Here is a 13,376-nt window from a genome sequence, read left to right on the forward strand (position 1 = left end):
GGCTCAGTAGTTGTGGTGCACGGGCTTAGTTGCTCTGCGGCATGTGGGATCTTCCCGGACCAGGGCTTGAACCCGTGTCTCCTGCATTGGCAGGCGGATTCTTAACCACTGTGCCACCAGGGAAGCCCACCATCTTTCAGCAAGTGTATCTATCAGACAGCGTTGTCTGCAGCCAAAGTATTGGAATTCAGCCAAGCATGGAGATTTTAATGGTATATTTAGCCACTAGTATCTCTACACTAAAGTTGTTATATTATTCACGTAGTTATCACTATTATTTCAATTTAGTGGTTAAGAGCTCATATTGCGGAGTCAGAGAGATCTAAGTCTGAATGCCAGCTCTGCCCCATAGTAGCTGTGTGACTTTGATAAAGTTATTTACCACTTATACACAAGAAGCCACAGTTTCCTCACCTGTACTGTGGGGACGATGATAACACTGACCTTACAAATAGATTATTGTTAAAATAAAGTAGATAATATACACCAAAAACTACTTAAATGCTTTGCCTGTAAAATACACATTATGTATATAAAATGTACATTACAGATGTACATAAAATATACATTACATAGTAATAACAATCATTATGGACCACTTTTGTGCATTATCTTCACAACTATTTAATATACTTAATATCAACATATCAAAACCCCCTCCCCCACTCCCACCCCCCTCTTCAAAGACATTGAAGTTACAACTGAGAAACTTAAGGTCACATAACTATATGAATTGTCGAAGCTGAGATGCCAGACCAGCTCTGCCAAACTCAGAAGCCCGTGTCTTGATCCTGTCTCCTGGGAGTCAGCTCAGTCCACTGCTAGCTTAGTGCTTATCAAGCCCTGCTGACGGCCCCCAGCTGGCCTTCTTTAGATCATATAAGGAGACACCAGCCCCCTGATACTCCAATCTGTCCCATGTCTTTTCCTTCTGAATTGCTTACAACAAGAGGGGTGGGTTGAAAAGTTTGCTTCTTTTCTAATTACCACTTACGATTATCACTGAGCTCTCTGACCATTCTATTTCAGTCAACATTAACTGTGATTAGATATTTGAGAATTGAGTTGTATCTAAATCAGGGTAACAATAATGGTAAATTCAACTAAGAACTGAAGATGACAGAAGGTCTGGTGAATCACATATAACAAATGACATCAACCTTATATATATTATTCAGTCATACAAACCAATTGAATCACCTGGCAATCCAATTTTTAAATTATTAATCATTTTGTGTTTGGATGAGAATTATATATTCAACATTTATAGGAATTAAGATCAATTACTTGCACTTTTTTAAAGATAACAGCTTAACTGAGGTATAATTCAGCTACAAATTCACCTTGGAACAACTTTAAGACTTTTTTCCCTAGCCTTGTTTCCTCCTTAAAAGGTCCATACTATTCAAGAAATACAAGTTTTAAAGCCAACAATTATTAAGTTAGATTTTTTTTTCCAACAAAAGGTTTCACATATTTAATACTGAGCTACACAGTGAGCAGTGGTGAGGAAAGATCAAGAAAAGAGGAGAGAGCCATTCCATTTCTCCCATCAAACACAGGCAGCTGTTCCAGACACTAGTGATGTTCTGATACGGTAAGAATTGACCTTGATAGCGTAAATGTGTGCCACTTCATATGTGAGGCTCCTTATAGACCCAGCTTGGTTCTTCTTCAATGCCTTCTCTTGGAATTGTACCTGATTTTATTACCAGTTTTCATTGGAATCCACTGGAGAATGGGACGATTCTGCTTTTGTTTCTTGGCCAGGAATCGCTTGATCCTGAAGTCTTGTGGGAAGACAAGGCGAGGAGCAAATTCAACCGCACGTAGGATGGCGGACAAGAGAAAAGAGCTTAAGTTAGATTTTAATGCACTTTAATCACTTTTCTTTGATGAAAAGAGAAATAAAAATGTTCCTGTTGCTTCTCATTGGCAAAAATCCAATTTGCTGTTATTGCTATATGTTGGGACGGTTCAGCCAATTTCCAAAGAAATGAGTCAAGTCACCAACACGCAACTTTACGTCACACTACCTTGGAATTCGGCGGCGCAAACAATAGTGAACTATTCCTGCATAAAACCCCACTAACAAGGACTCAATGGAAAAGCAGATGGCTTGAAACAAGGAATAGGTTTTCTTTTAATAAGCACATTCTACGGTTAAGCTAGACAAGGTGTGGGGAAGGGCTTCCCTCCCTGGCCCTGCTGGGGCGCGCGTGCTCGCCCGTCCCTCCCTCCCCGCGGGGACCGGGCCCGGGTCACCGCGCCAGGTGAGCGGACCTCGGCCGCGTGGAGGCCGCCGCCCGACCGCAGGGACAAGGGCAGGGCCGGCGGCCGAGGGCCGAGGACATCTTCCTTTCCGCGTCGGCCCGGCCGCCGAGGCGGGGAGGCTGCAAAGGCAGAGGCAGCACCGGACAAGCGTCCGAGCCAGCGGGCGCGGGCGGAGCGCGCCGGGCGGGCAGATGCCGGGACTCCGACTCGAGCCGGGGACCGGCCCCCCGGCCCCGCGGCGCCCCCGGCCCCGCCCCGCACGCCCCCACCCCCGCCCCCACCGGCCCACCCCTCCGCGCCGACGCCCGCCGGCGCCGCGGGCCCAGTGGTGGGCGCGGAGCGGCCGGCTCGGCTCCTCGGCTGCGGCTCCAGCTCGAGCCGGCGCCCGGCGCGCCCCTCCTGGAGGAGGAGGAGGAGGAGGAGGAAGGAGGCGGGAGGAGGAGTTGCGGGAAGGAGGGCCGAGCGCGGCAGTCGCGCCGGCGCTGGGCGAGGAAGCGGAGCGGGCGGCCGCCGGGTGAGCGTCTGCGGAGCCGAGTTGGAGGCTGGGTCCGGGCTCGGCTTCCCGCCCCCTCTCCTCGGCGGCCCGGGGAACCGGCCACGGCGGTGCCCCTTCTCCTCCGGCCGGCGGGGCGGCTCCGGCGCGGAGGGGGTCGGGGAGGCCGCCCGGCGGGGAGCGGCGAGGGTCCCGGCGGCGTGAGGCCCTGCGCGCCTCCGCGGGTCCGCGGGCGGGGGCCGGGCCGGCGGGGAGCGGCGTCCGGGAAGCCGGGCTGGGGAGGACTGAGGCCTGCTTCCGCCGCGCGCCGGCCGGACCCCTCGGCCTCTCGTACGCCGCGCGCGCCGGGCCCGGGCCGCCGCCTTTGTTGCCCGCAGTCCGCCGGGGAGAGGCCGGGGCTCGGCAAGGCCTGGGGCGGCGGCGCGGGGCCTGCGCGCTCCGCAGCCCCTCGGCCGTGCTCGGACCCCCGGGCTGTAGGCCGGCGGCCGCAGGGCGGGCTGGGGGCCGTAGGCCGCGCCCGTGCCGTACCCCGGGGGGTCGCGTCTGGCCGAGACCCTGGTCTGTTCCGCGCGTGGAGGCGCCGCCGGACCCTCACGGGCTCGCGCGGGCGTGGGGACTAGAGATGTCAAGCCGCCCCCGAGACGGGCCTTGATTTTCAATTTGCTTCAGGTGTTGACAACTTCAGGTACACCTTTGTGGTTCATTCTGGGTCAGAACTACTGACATTTCTCGGGGGCAGGTCCTGGCGCAGAACTTGGAATGTGTGCGGTCGCCTGTAGGCCACCTTAGCATTTAGTCGGAATGTGGAATTTTGGGTTGCCATCCGTACTTTTTGGAATTCAGGGCCAGGTGGGAATATGTGGCGGAGCTCAGGCTTTCGGTAATGAAATATATAATGTTGAATTCAGTTCAGCAGATGTTTCGTGAACGTCTACCCCGGAAAAGGCGATATGCCGCTTTACTGGGTATGAGGACGGAGAACGTAGTAATCACAATTATAATGTGAATGGTTTCCGAATATGTTCTTCGTGGACCGTGTTCCTTGGAATAAAGATATATGTGTATTCAAGCAAAAGTAAACTGCTGTCTACTTCAAGATGAAATGTCTGAGGTTATCTCAACCATAGTAGGTGTACATTTATCCTGACTTTTTTTGTTAACCTAACAAATATCACAACATAAAATCTACTTAGCTTACTTGAATGAATGAATGAATCTTAAGTGGACTGTTTAGTGCTGTGGGGAATCAGTTTTGTTTAGAAACATGAATGGCGGTTGTTTATCACGTTTCACAGAGAAAACCCGAAAACATAGCCTGTGATCCGTTCCCCACGCTTTCTTATTTATTTCTCAGTGCCGCATCAGGTAGCATGGATGGGGTAAGTTTCGGAAGCCATTCCAGAATATACAGCACAGAAGATGTGGCCTCAACCCTCTGGTTCCGACATTGTTCCTAATGTTTCCTTGTTGCCTTGGGGGAAGCTGGCCCACTGACCTTGGGCTTAACTAGGACACTTAGAAGAACTCACCTGTGACTTGGCAAGTGCTTTCCACTGGTCTGGGTACGATCACCCAGATTATTCACCTGAACCTTTACCCTTTTTACAGCTCCCTTCATCTCTTCTGAAACATTTTTTCCTTTTTTTTTTTTTTTTATGATCTTTAAATACCTCCTGAATTGATGGGAAGTACATGGCGCTGCCCCTTTCCCTTCTTTTAGTGGGAAGATGGGCAGACCTTAAACACGGCGTCTGCAGGACCCAGGGGCACACTCTTGGTGTCACCTAGCACCCTCCCCGTAGCACCTTGCAGGGAGTGGCAGAGAAAGGGTTTGGGTGCCACTGACCTGGGCTGCAGCCAACCTGGGCTGTGCCATGACCTGGGAGGGAAACTCAGCTGTACTGAATGGATTCCTACTCATCTCATGGTCCCGAGTGCTCCTTTAAAAAAAAAAAAAAAAATTATCTATCTAGTTGGTTGCACCGGGGCTTAGTTGCAGCAGGCGGGCTCCTTAGTGGCAACATGCGAACTCTTAGTTGTGGCATGCATGTGGGATCTAGCTCCCTGACCAGGGATTGCACCCGGGCCCCCTGCACTGAGAGCACAGAGCCTTAACCATTGTGCAACCAGGCAAGTCCCTGAGTGCTCCTTTAATGGCCCTCTTCTTAGGGAACAGGAGGAAGCATCTTCTTAAGCCTGTCTTGTTGGGTAACGTCACTCTGCAGAGAAAACTCTGGTAGTTTTCTCCACTGTGGTCAGTTTTCAGGAAACTTTTTTGTTACTAACATTATCTTTTATTTTGCTCATAGAAGTGCCTGTGTGATCTTATTTAAAAGTCATAACGTACTCCAGAAAAGGGAACTGTTACGCCCATTTCTGAATTTGTGGCAGTTACTGTTATCGCTAGCTTAAAAATACACAGTCATGCAAAATGGATCGGTGCACACGCACATACACAAATATACTGAAGTATAAGGTCAAATACCCCACGTTATTTATAATCTCGAATAACTAATGAGTGTGTATGCATCTATTTTGATACTTAATAAGGGTAGGTAGGTAAATGACCAAGAGTTAAAAAGATCACCTTTTGCTGTTTTCTGCTTGTTGCATTTTATGGGAAACAAAGATTGTCTATTTCAGTTCTCTGTCCTCATCCCTGACCTCTTCCACTTTTGGAAATGACACATCTGTGGCGCCTGGGTAATTTTGTAAAATTATTGCTTTTGCAAGGGAGAAATTTATAATATTAGTATATGTCATAAAAAGGGGAAACTTTCTTGTATGACTAGCTTGACTGAAAGAGTCGTCCAGGTAGAGAGAGAGAGAAACAGCAGTGGGACATGTTTTAAAGTGTATTGAGAGTGAAATTGTCATTAATATTTTTATGGTTAATTTATTATGCTGCACAACACGTTGGTTTAGCTAGTAAGTAGGGAAGGCTTTTGGACTGAGGGCACATTTTACCTTAAACCAACTTCAGAGTCATCTTTGATGATTCATACAAACATTACGTTTTACTTTGTTGTGACGTTTGTTTTGGGTGACCGTTGGTCTCCTTAATGTTTGAAGAATAGACAGACTTAGATAAAGTCATTTAAGACTTCCATTCTCCCTTTGCACACGGAGGACGTTTTAGAGGTGTTAGGTCTTTAGGGAAGAGTGTACATTACTAGCTTTGTGACCTTGAACCCATTATATAACCCCTTGGAGCCTTACTCCTCATGTGGGGCTAAGGTGGGGATGATCTATCTGTCAGAGTTACTGTGAATACATGTATATTTTGTTTAAAGTAAAATCCAAACTCCTTACCATCGACCACAAGACTTCTGCCTGGTTCTTCAGCACACTTTGAACAACCCTCTCTCCGCCTTAGCACAAAGGTGTGGTCTAGCCTTTCTGTTCCTCAACATTCCAAGCTTCGTCTGGCTTCCTCCCCTTTGACAGTTTTCCTAGACTGCTCTTCAGTGATGCCCCCTGTGGTTGGTGCATTCTCAGGGTCACCCTCTCAGAGAAGCCTTCTCTGACCACCCTTCCTTCCAGCTCCTTCAGTAATCCCATTTTATCAATTCGTCTGTTTCTGATACAACGTTCATTACTAAGTTCCTTGTGGAGGGCGTGGGCTGTGGTCTTCCTCCTTTGTCTCCCTCACACATGGCATGGAGCCTGGCCACTGAGTGGGGACATGGTGTACAGAAAGCACTTGTAGCTTTTACACGTTTGTCTGCCTGTTAAAGGCAGAGATGTGCTGGCTGGATCTTAGACATCCGTTGGGTTTTTTGTGTTTTTTATTTATCCCTGGCTGAGTTGATCTTCTCAACTGAATAAATCATAGCACTGATAAGGCCAACGTTCTTGACACTACATGGCCCCAAATCCCCACACAGGGAGAACTACATCTTCTTGTAGAACCGCGATGTGTGTCTGAGTTCACTGACATGCCCCACCGGCTGGTCGTGAAGATGCACAGGCCTCTTGTCGCTTCTGGAAGCACAGTTAACTGCAGTGTGAGGAGAGTAACGGCCCCAGAGCACATTTCCCTTGATGCTGCCTTACAGAGCTTAGCAAGGTAAAGCTTCAGTTGTCTGGAACCTCGGGCATCCTCAGAATTAAGCAGGAAGGAAGAACTCGTTAGGAATTAGACAAGCCAGAGACCTGGGTGACTGACTGCAGCTGGTGAAGGCAGTCTCTCATAGGGTTGCAGATCGAAGTTTGAATTTCAACACTGTGATTTTATAGGGTAGGTTTTTAAAATAAAATCAAAGTCTTATTTGTCTTATCTGTAAAATAATCATGGTGCCTTCCTCCTCATTGGTGTAATAATTGAGATAATGCATGTAAGTGTATGAGTTCAGTGCCTGGCATATAACAGGTGCTAACAGTAATAATTAGTTTAAAATGTACTGTGATTAGTTAAAAGGAGTATTCTGGTTAATCAGCAATATCTGCATAAGACTTGGTTTTTCTTGTTGAGGAAGCCCCATGTGGGGAATCGGTGTGAGACCAAAGAGACGAGAAAAATGGAAGTAAAAGAGGAAGGAGAATGGGAGTCTACAGAAGTATTACTGGTGCAGCTACTAGAATTGTGAGGGCTACACATGGGTGCAGTGTAAGCAGCGGTGGGTTGACTGGCTCTGGGTCACTGCGGTCAGTTGGTGGGAAACCTAGAACAGAAAGGTACTGCATGTGGCCACCTGCAAGGCCCTGGGCGCTTGTTCTCCTACTGATTGTTTTAATATTGTCTTATCACTCTCAACAGCCATCACACTGAAATTTTTTCTTAAAATTATTAAAAGGGCATCACACTTGGAGACTATGTTTGGGGAGCGGTGGCTATCCCATTGTCCTTGGGAGCCGACTCTTGAGTAGTAGAGAAGAAGGAAAGAAGAAAACACCCATCTCTCTGAAGGCCTGGGAGACGAAGTTTCCTGAGCATCAGTAAACCCTGCAAGCGTCACTATGCCGTCCTGAAATCTTCCAACAGGTAAATTTGATCATGTGAAGAGGCATCTGTCTATATACAGCATGAGATTAATGTACACACTTGTGTTTAAAGTGTCTCTTTTAAGAAGGCAGAGGAATATATGGCTCTTATTAGATAAAATTTCTATCAAAAACCATTTTAAGACTTTAATGTTACTCTTTAGAACTATTTAGAAAAGATGTATTCAGCATGTGCTCTAGATGACCTATTATTCGGTGCTGCTCGCTGTTGTACTAACAGTGATAGACATTATTCTGGCCACACCAATGACACACTGGGTGGTGTTAGCAGCAGGGTTAACACACTTTTAAAGTAAGATGAATTCTTACTGGTAGACTTGTTATTTCGTATGATTTTCCTTTTGTTTTGATGTTTATAATAATGAAGGTGTTTGTTATTAAACCTGAGTTTGGGTTTTAAAGGAAATATCATCATCCCTCTGACAATAGTCATTTTTGTCTGTTGACATTGCTTTTAAAGTAAAAAATATATATATATTTAGGGAATAACATTATTACCAAATATCACTGACTGTCAGAATATGTAAGCATGTACCAAACATAGAATTGTATTAGGATTTAGTGGTTTTGTACATTGGCGGAATTACTGCCTTTTAGAATTAGAAGGAACCTTCTGATAACCTCATCCTTATGCAGATGATGAGGAAATTGAGACTAAGAGTGGTTATGTAATTTGCCCGAGTCACAAACCACATTGCTGACAGATTTTAGAATGCAACTCTTTCCTTGCTATTGCTGCAAGATGTTTTCATTTACTTCTGGTAGCCAGGAAATTTGGATTTCTGTCTTCATGGAGGATGTCACAGTTGAGCTGACTCTTGGAGGGTGTTTGGGAAGAGCTATAGAGGGCAAGGACAGTATCCCAAACAGGCTGAGCAGTACGAGCTATACCGTTCTTTCCTCTCCTCTCCTAAGTAGGGTTACCTGTTTTCGATTTCTTGGTTTACTTCCTTGATGTGATGGAGTTTAACCTCCTGGTAGCTTCCTAGTAAGGTGATGGGGTGTGTGTGCGTGTGTGTTTGAGACCTTGCATGTCAGAAAATGTCTATGTTCTAAATATTTGCTTTATAGCCTGACTGTATAGAATTCTAGGTTACTGTTTTAGTCAGCATGGAATAGGTTATGCTGCAATGGCAGATTAACTCTGAAATCTCAGTGCGTAAGTAAATGCTTATTGCTTGGTTTCACCCAGTCTGCTGGGGGCCTGGCGCTCCTCTGGCATCTTCCTGCAGTTCCCCGTCATATCACCCCATGGCTCCAGGTTGCCACAGCAGGTGCAAAAGAGAGCTGACAGGTCACAAGCTGGCGTAAATATTTGGCCCAGAAGTGACGCATGTCACTTGTGCTCACAACCCATTGGCCAGAACCAGTCACGTGGCCCTGCAGGGGTGCGGGGAAACGTGCGTGTGCTCAGAAGGGTTGCTGACTGTAAACGTGTGCCGCATCGGAAGCAGACTTTCTCCTGGCATTTCGGAGACATTGCTCCACTAACTTCCAGCTTTCAGTGTTATCACTATGTCAGTTGCCATCTCTTTCCCAGTCATTTGTATGTAATTTTTTTCGCTTTCTGGAAGCTTATAGTATATTTCTGCTATTGTCTAGATTTTAAAATTTTACCACGATGTGCCTGATTATTATTTTTTCTTCTTTGGGTGGACTGAGCATTCCATGGATTCTTCAGTGTGTAAACTTGTGTTCTTCAGTTCAGGGGAAAATTTAAATTTTTCTTCTGTAATGCTTTCCCCTTCATTTTCTTTTTTTGTTGGATGTTGGACCTCCTGGATTGATATATTAATTTTTTTAGCCTTTTCTCAAATATTTAAGTCGGTTAATTTTCTGGTTCTTTTTTGGGGGGAGAATTTTTTTCAGTTTTTCTTCCGTTGAATTTTTATTTTGGTTTATAGGAGTTTTTGTTTTCTAACTGTTCTACCCCCACTTTTTAATAAATAGCATCTGACTCTTGTTTCAGATTTGCGATATTTTTTCTTAGGCTTGTTTCTGTTGCCTTCCCTTCCAGTAGGCTTAGATTTCAGCTTTCTCTCATTTGTTTAAGCCAGTTAACTCTGTTGTCATTTGTTTTCCAGTTTTCATTGTCCTTGTGTTTTTGTGTGCGTGTGTGTGGAGATAAAAAAGTATATGTTTCATTAGAAGCTCATCCAAAGTTTTTTTCTTTTTAATAGTTTTTGTTTGTTTTGCTAGGATCAGTGAATATTAAAGTCTTTTACTTTGGGGGAAACCCAAATCTAATTTTTCTTTAAATAAAGCTTTTCAGTGTGTTTTCAGTTAGTGCTGTCATGAAACCACACCTATGTCACTGAACTTTGTGCAACTTAATTTATGAAATGCCTGCTGATCTATGGTGGGTAACATGGATTATTTTTAAGTTGGATCATTTTAAAAGCGTCAAGAGATCCCCTGTTTGGCAGCCTATAATAAGTGATTACTTTTGATAATTAAGTTATCATTTTACAGTGTGTATAACCTTTTCCATTTTTTAAGATTTTTATATTTGCTTAATAGGACTGTATCGTTCGTTTGAATAATTATTGCTCTGCAGGATGCCCTTTATCACTAATGATCAGTGAATGTGGTTTACAGTCACTCTTAATATACATTTGATAAATCTTTTGTGGATTACTTTTTGTACCCCAGTCTGCTCTTCTTTATTAGGTATACTTATATAAAATGAGGAAAAGATTGTTTTAACTAAAATCTCTTATTCTCTAATGCAGATTGAATGAAAAACTCTTACATATTCTATGCAAAAGCACTTGAACACATAATTGACACATTTCATTTTAAATTGGAGCTTTGTGTTAAGACCTAAAGGCTGAAAGCGGTCAAAGCAATTGTTTTACTTTTCAATTATTTTTATGTGCATGTTGCCATTAGGAGTTAAAAATTTTTGCTTTGGTAGTTCATTATATTTAAGAGACTTTATGTATGAACAAATTTTGAAGAAAGAAAAGTAGAGAAGGAACTCCATCATTATACTATTTGGTACAGCACCCCTGTCCCAGAATAAAAATAAACAGCAAACAGATATTTGGGCCCTACTTAATTGTCAACAGTTAGTCAAAAAATTCTCAAAGGAACTTACCTACTTCGTAGTTTAACCAATGGTTTAATACTTTCTTATAGGCAGTGGAAGTGGTGAGACTAGGGATTTACTATGTTTTTAGCTAAAACATTGGTAAGTTCCTGGAAAGGTGTAAAAATGTATACATTTTAAAAATTAGCATGTATATACATAAAGACAGTAATGAATTGGTAATAGGTGCACTACTTTTTAAATACAACATGTTAAAATCTGAATCAAAAAATTGACAGTGAGTTTATTTCATTAATCAAATCTTATAAGCCAGCTCCATTAACAGTTTAAATGATTGAATTTATGAACATTTGTTTTATATTCAATTTAATAGCAATGTGTTGAACACAATTATAGGAAACGATACTTAGAAGTGCTCACAAAACTTCTCTACAGGTTAAATTTCTAAGTCTGCATATTTTTGTTTTCATTGAATCAGATAATTTTAGAGCTTGATGTGTTTTAGAGATCAGCCTCTTTATTTTATATGGGGAATCTGAGACTCACGCAGTGTCATGTAGCGAACTTAGTGCTACATTGTATTTTTGTATATAGCCCACAAAGTGGGATTTGAATCACTTGAAAATTTATTAGGCCTAGAGTCTGTCATACAGAGTGAAGTAAGTCAGGAAGAGAAAAACAGATACCATATTGCTAACATATATATGGAATCTAAAAAAAAAAAAAAAAGTGTTTTTGATGAACCTAGGGGCAGGACAGGAATAAAGATGCAGACATAGAGAAAGGACTTGAGGACACGGGGAGGGGGAAGGGTAAGCTGGGACGAAGTGAGAGAGTAGTACTGACATATATACACTACCAAATGTAAAATAGATAGTTAGTGGGAAGCAGCCGCATAGCACAGGGAGATCAGCTCAGTGCTTTGTGACCACCTAGAGGAGTGGGATAGGGAGGGTGGGAGGGAGACGCAAGAGGGAGGGGATATGGGGATATATGTATACATATAGCTGATTCACTTTGTTATACAGCAGAAACTAACACACCACTGTAAAGCAATTATACTCCAATAAAGATGTTAAAAATAGAAAATTTATTAGAGCTTTTGCTGTAATTATAAATTCATTCTTAATTTTAAATTATATGGCAACTTTAAGTCTACTTTTCTTAATTTGATTATGTTTAAATGTCTCTGTCTACCTTTTGTAGCCATGCAAATATTCATATTGCTTTTTTAAAAAAATAAATTTATTTATTTTAAATTTATTTTTGGCTGTGTTGGGTCTGTTGCTGCACGTGGGCTTTCTCTAGTTGTGGTGGCTTCTCTTGTTGCGGAGCATGGTCTCTAGGCGCGCAGGCTTCAGTAGTTTTGGTGCGTGGGCTCAGTAGTTGTGGCTCGTGGGCTCTAGAGCGCAGGCCTAGTAGTTGTGGTACACAGGCTTGGTTGCTCCACGGCATGTGGGATCTTCCTGGACCAGGGCTCGAACCCGTGTCCCCTGAATTGGCAGGCGATGCTTAACCACTGTGCCACCAGGGAAGTCCCCATATTGCTTTTTAAAATAAAGCTTATTATGTGAAGATCCAGAGGATCTAAAAGAAGTGAAAGCAATTCTATTACATTTACTACATTTCAGTTATTTAGTGAGGAGTTGGAGATTTTACCCTCTTTGCAAGCTATCAAGTTAGCCAGAAACAGTTTCATGGTTGCTGCCAGAAGACATGAGACTCCTGGGTCAGAGATACAGGACTTTGTTACTCAGGGTAGTGACAGGCATCTGGTGCCAGTTCCCTGAGCACCAGTGCAGTGTTGAAAGAAGACTGGGGTGGGGGCGGGGACAGAGGGGAAAGCAGGAAACTAATTAGGAGGCCGTTGCAGTGATGCAGGCAAGTTAGGACAGCAGCTTGGTCCAGTGTGGAGATTGGACCCCAAAGTGATTGGATTTTGCATACATTTTGAAGATAGGAATTGAGATTTTGTGACCTGTTGCAGCGGTCCCCAACCTTTTTGGCACCAGGGACTGGCTTCATGGAAGGCAGTTTTTCCACGGACACAGGGCTGGGGCTGGCGGTGTGGGAGGTGTTATGGTTCAGGCAGTGACGCGAGCAATGATGGTGGGCAGTGGCAGATGAAGCTTCGCTCGCTCGCCCACCGCTTACCTCCTGCTGTGCGGCCCGGTTCCTAAGAGGCTGAGGACTGGTATCAGTCCGAGGCCTGGGGGTTGGGAACCCCTGAGCTATTGGATGTGGAGTGAGAGAAGGAAAAGCCATGGGTGATTCTGAAGGTTTTGATCCGAGCAGTTGGAAGAATGGAGCAACCATAAGTGAAAGTGGGAAAAACTGCAGGTAGAGCAGGTTTGGGGGTGGGATGGGAAAAATCCAGAGTTTAGTTTTGAACATGCTAAGTCTCAGATATCTATAAGGTAGCGCAGCAGCAAAGTCAAGAGGGGAGTTGACTATAACTGGGCTAAATAAAGAGATAAAAGTTTGGGAGTGGATGAGGCATCATTATTCCATGCATGAGAATGAATGACATTGCTGAGGGACGTGAGTGTAGAT

The 13,376-nt window shown here is 44.3% G+C and overlaps 1 protein-coding gene across 1 annotated transcript in view; it reads left to right on the forward strand.

The window, feature by feature from the left end:
- Positions 1 to 2,693: 2,693 nt before the first annotated feature.
- The window catches only part of SOCS6 (suppressor of cytokine signaling 6), a 33,767-nt gene continuing 23,084 nt past the window's right edge, over positions 2,694 to 13,376 (forward strand). The window contains exons 1-2 of the mRNA XM_082667823.1: positions 2,694 to 2,788; positions 7,564 to 7,751. The gene's annotated coding sequence lies outside the window, so the exon portion shown is untranslated. The remainder of the gene's footprint in view (positions 2,789 to 7,563; positions 7,752 to 13,376) is intronic.

The sequence above is a fragment of the Grampus griseus genome, assembly GCF_964374135.1.
Source record: "Grampus griseus genome assembly, chromosome: 12".
Taxonomy (NCBI): Eukaryota; Metazoa; Chordata; class Mammalia; order Artiodactyla; family Delphinidae; genus Grampus; species Grampus griseus.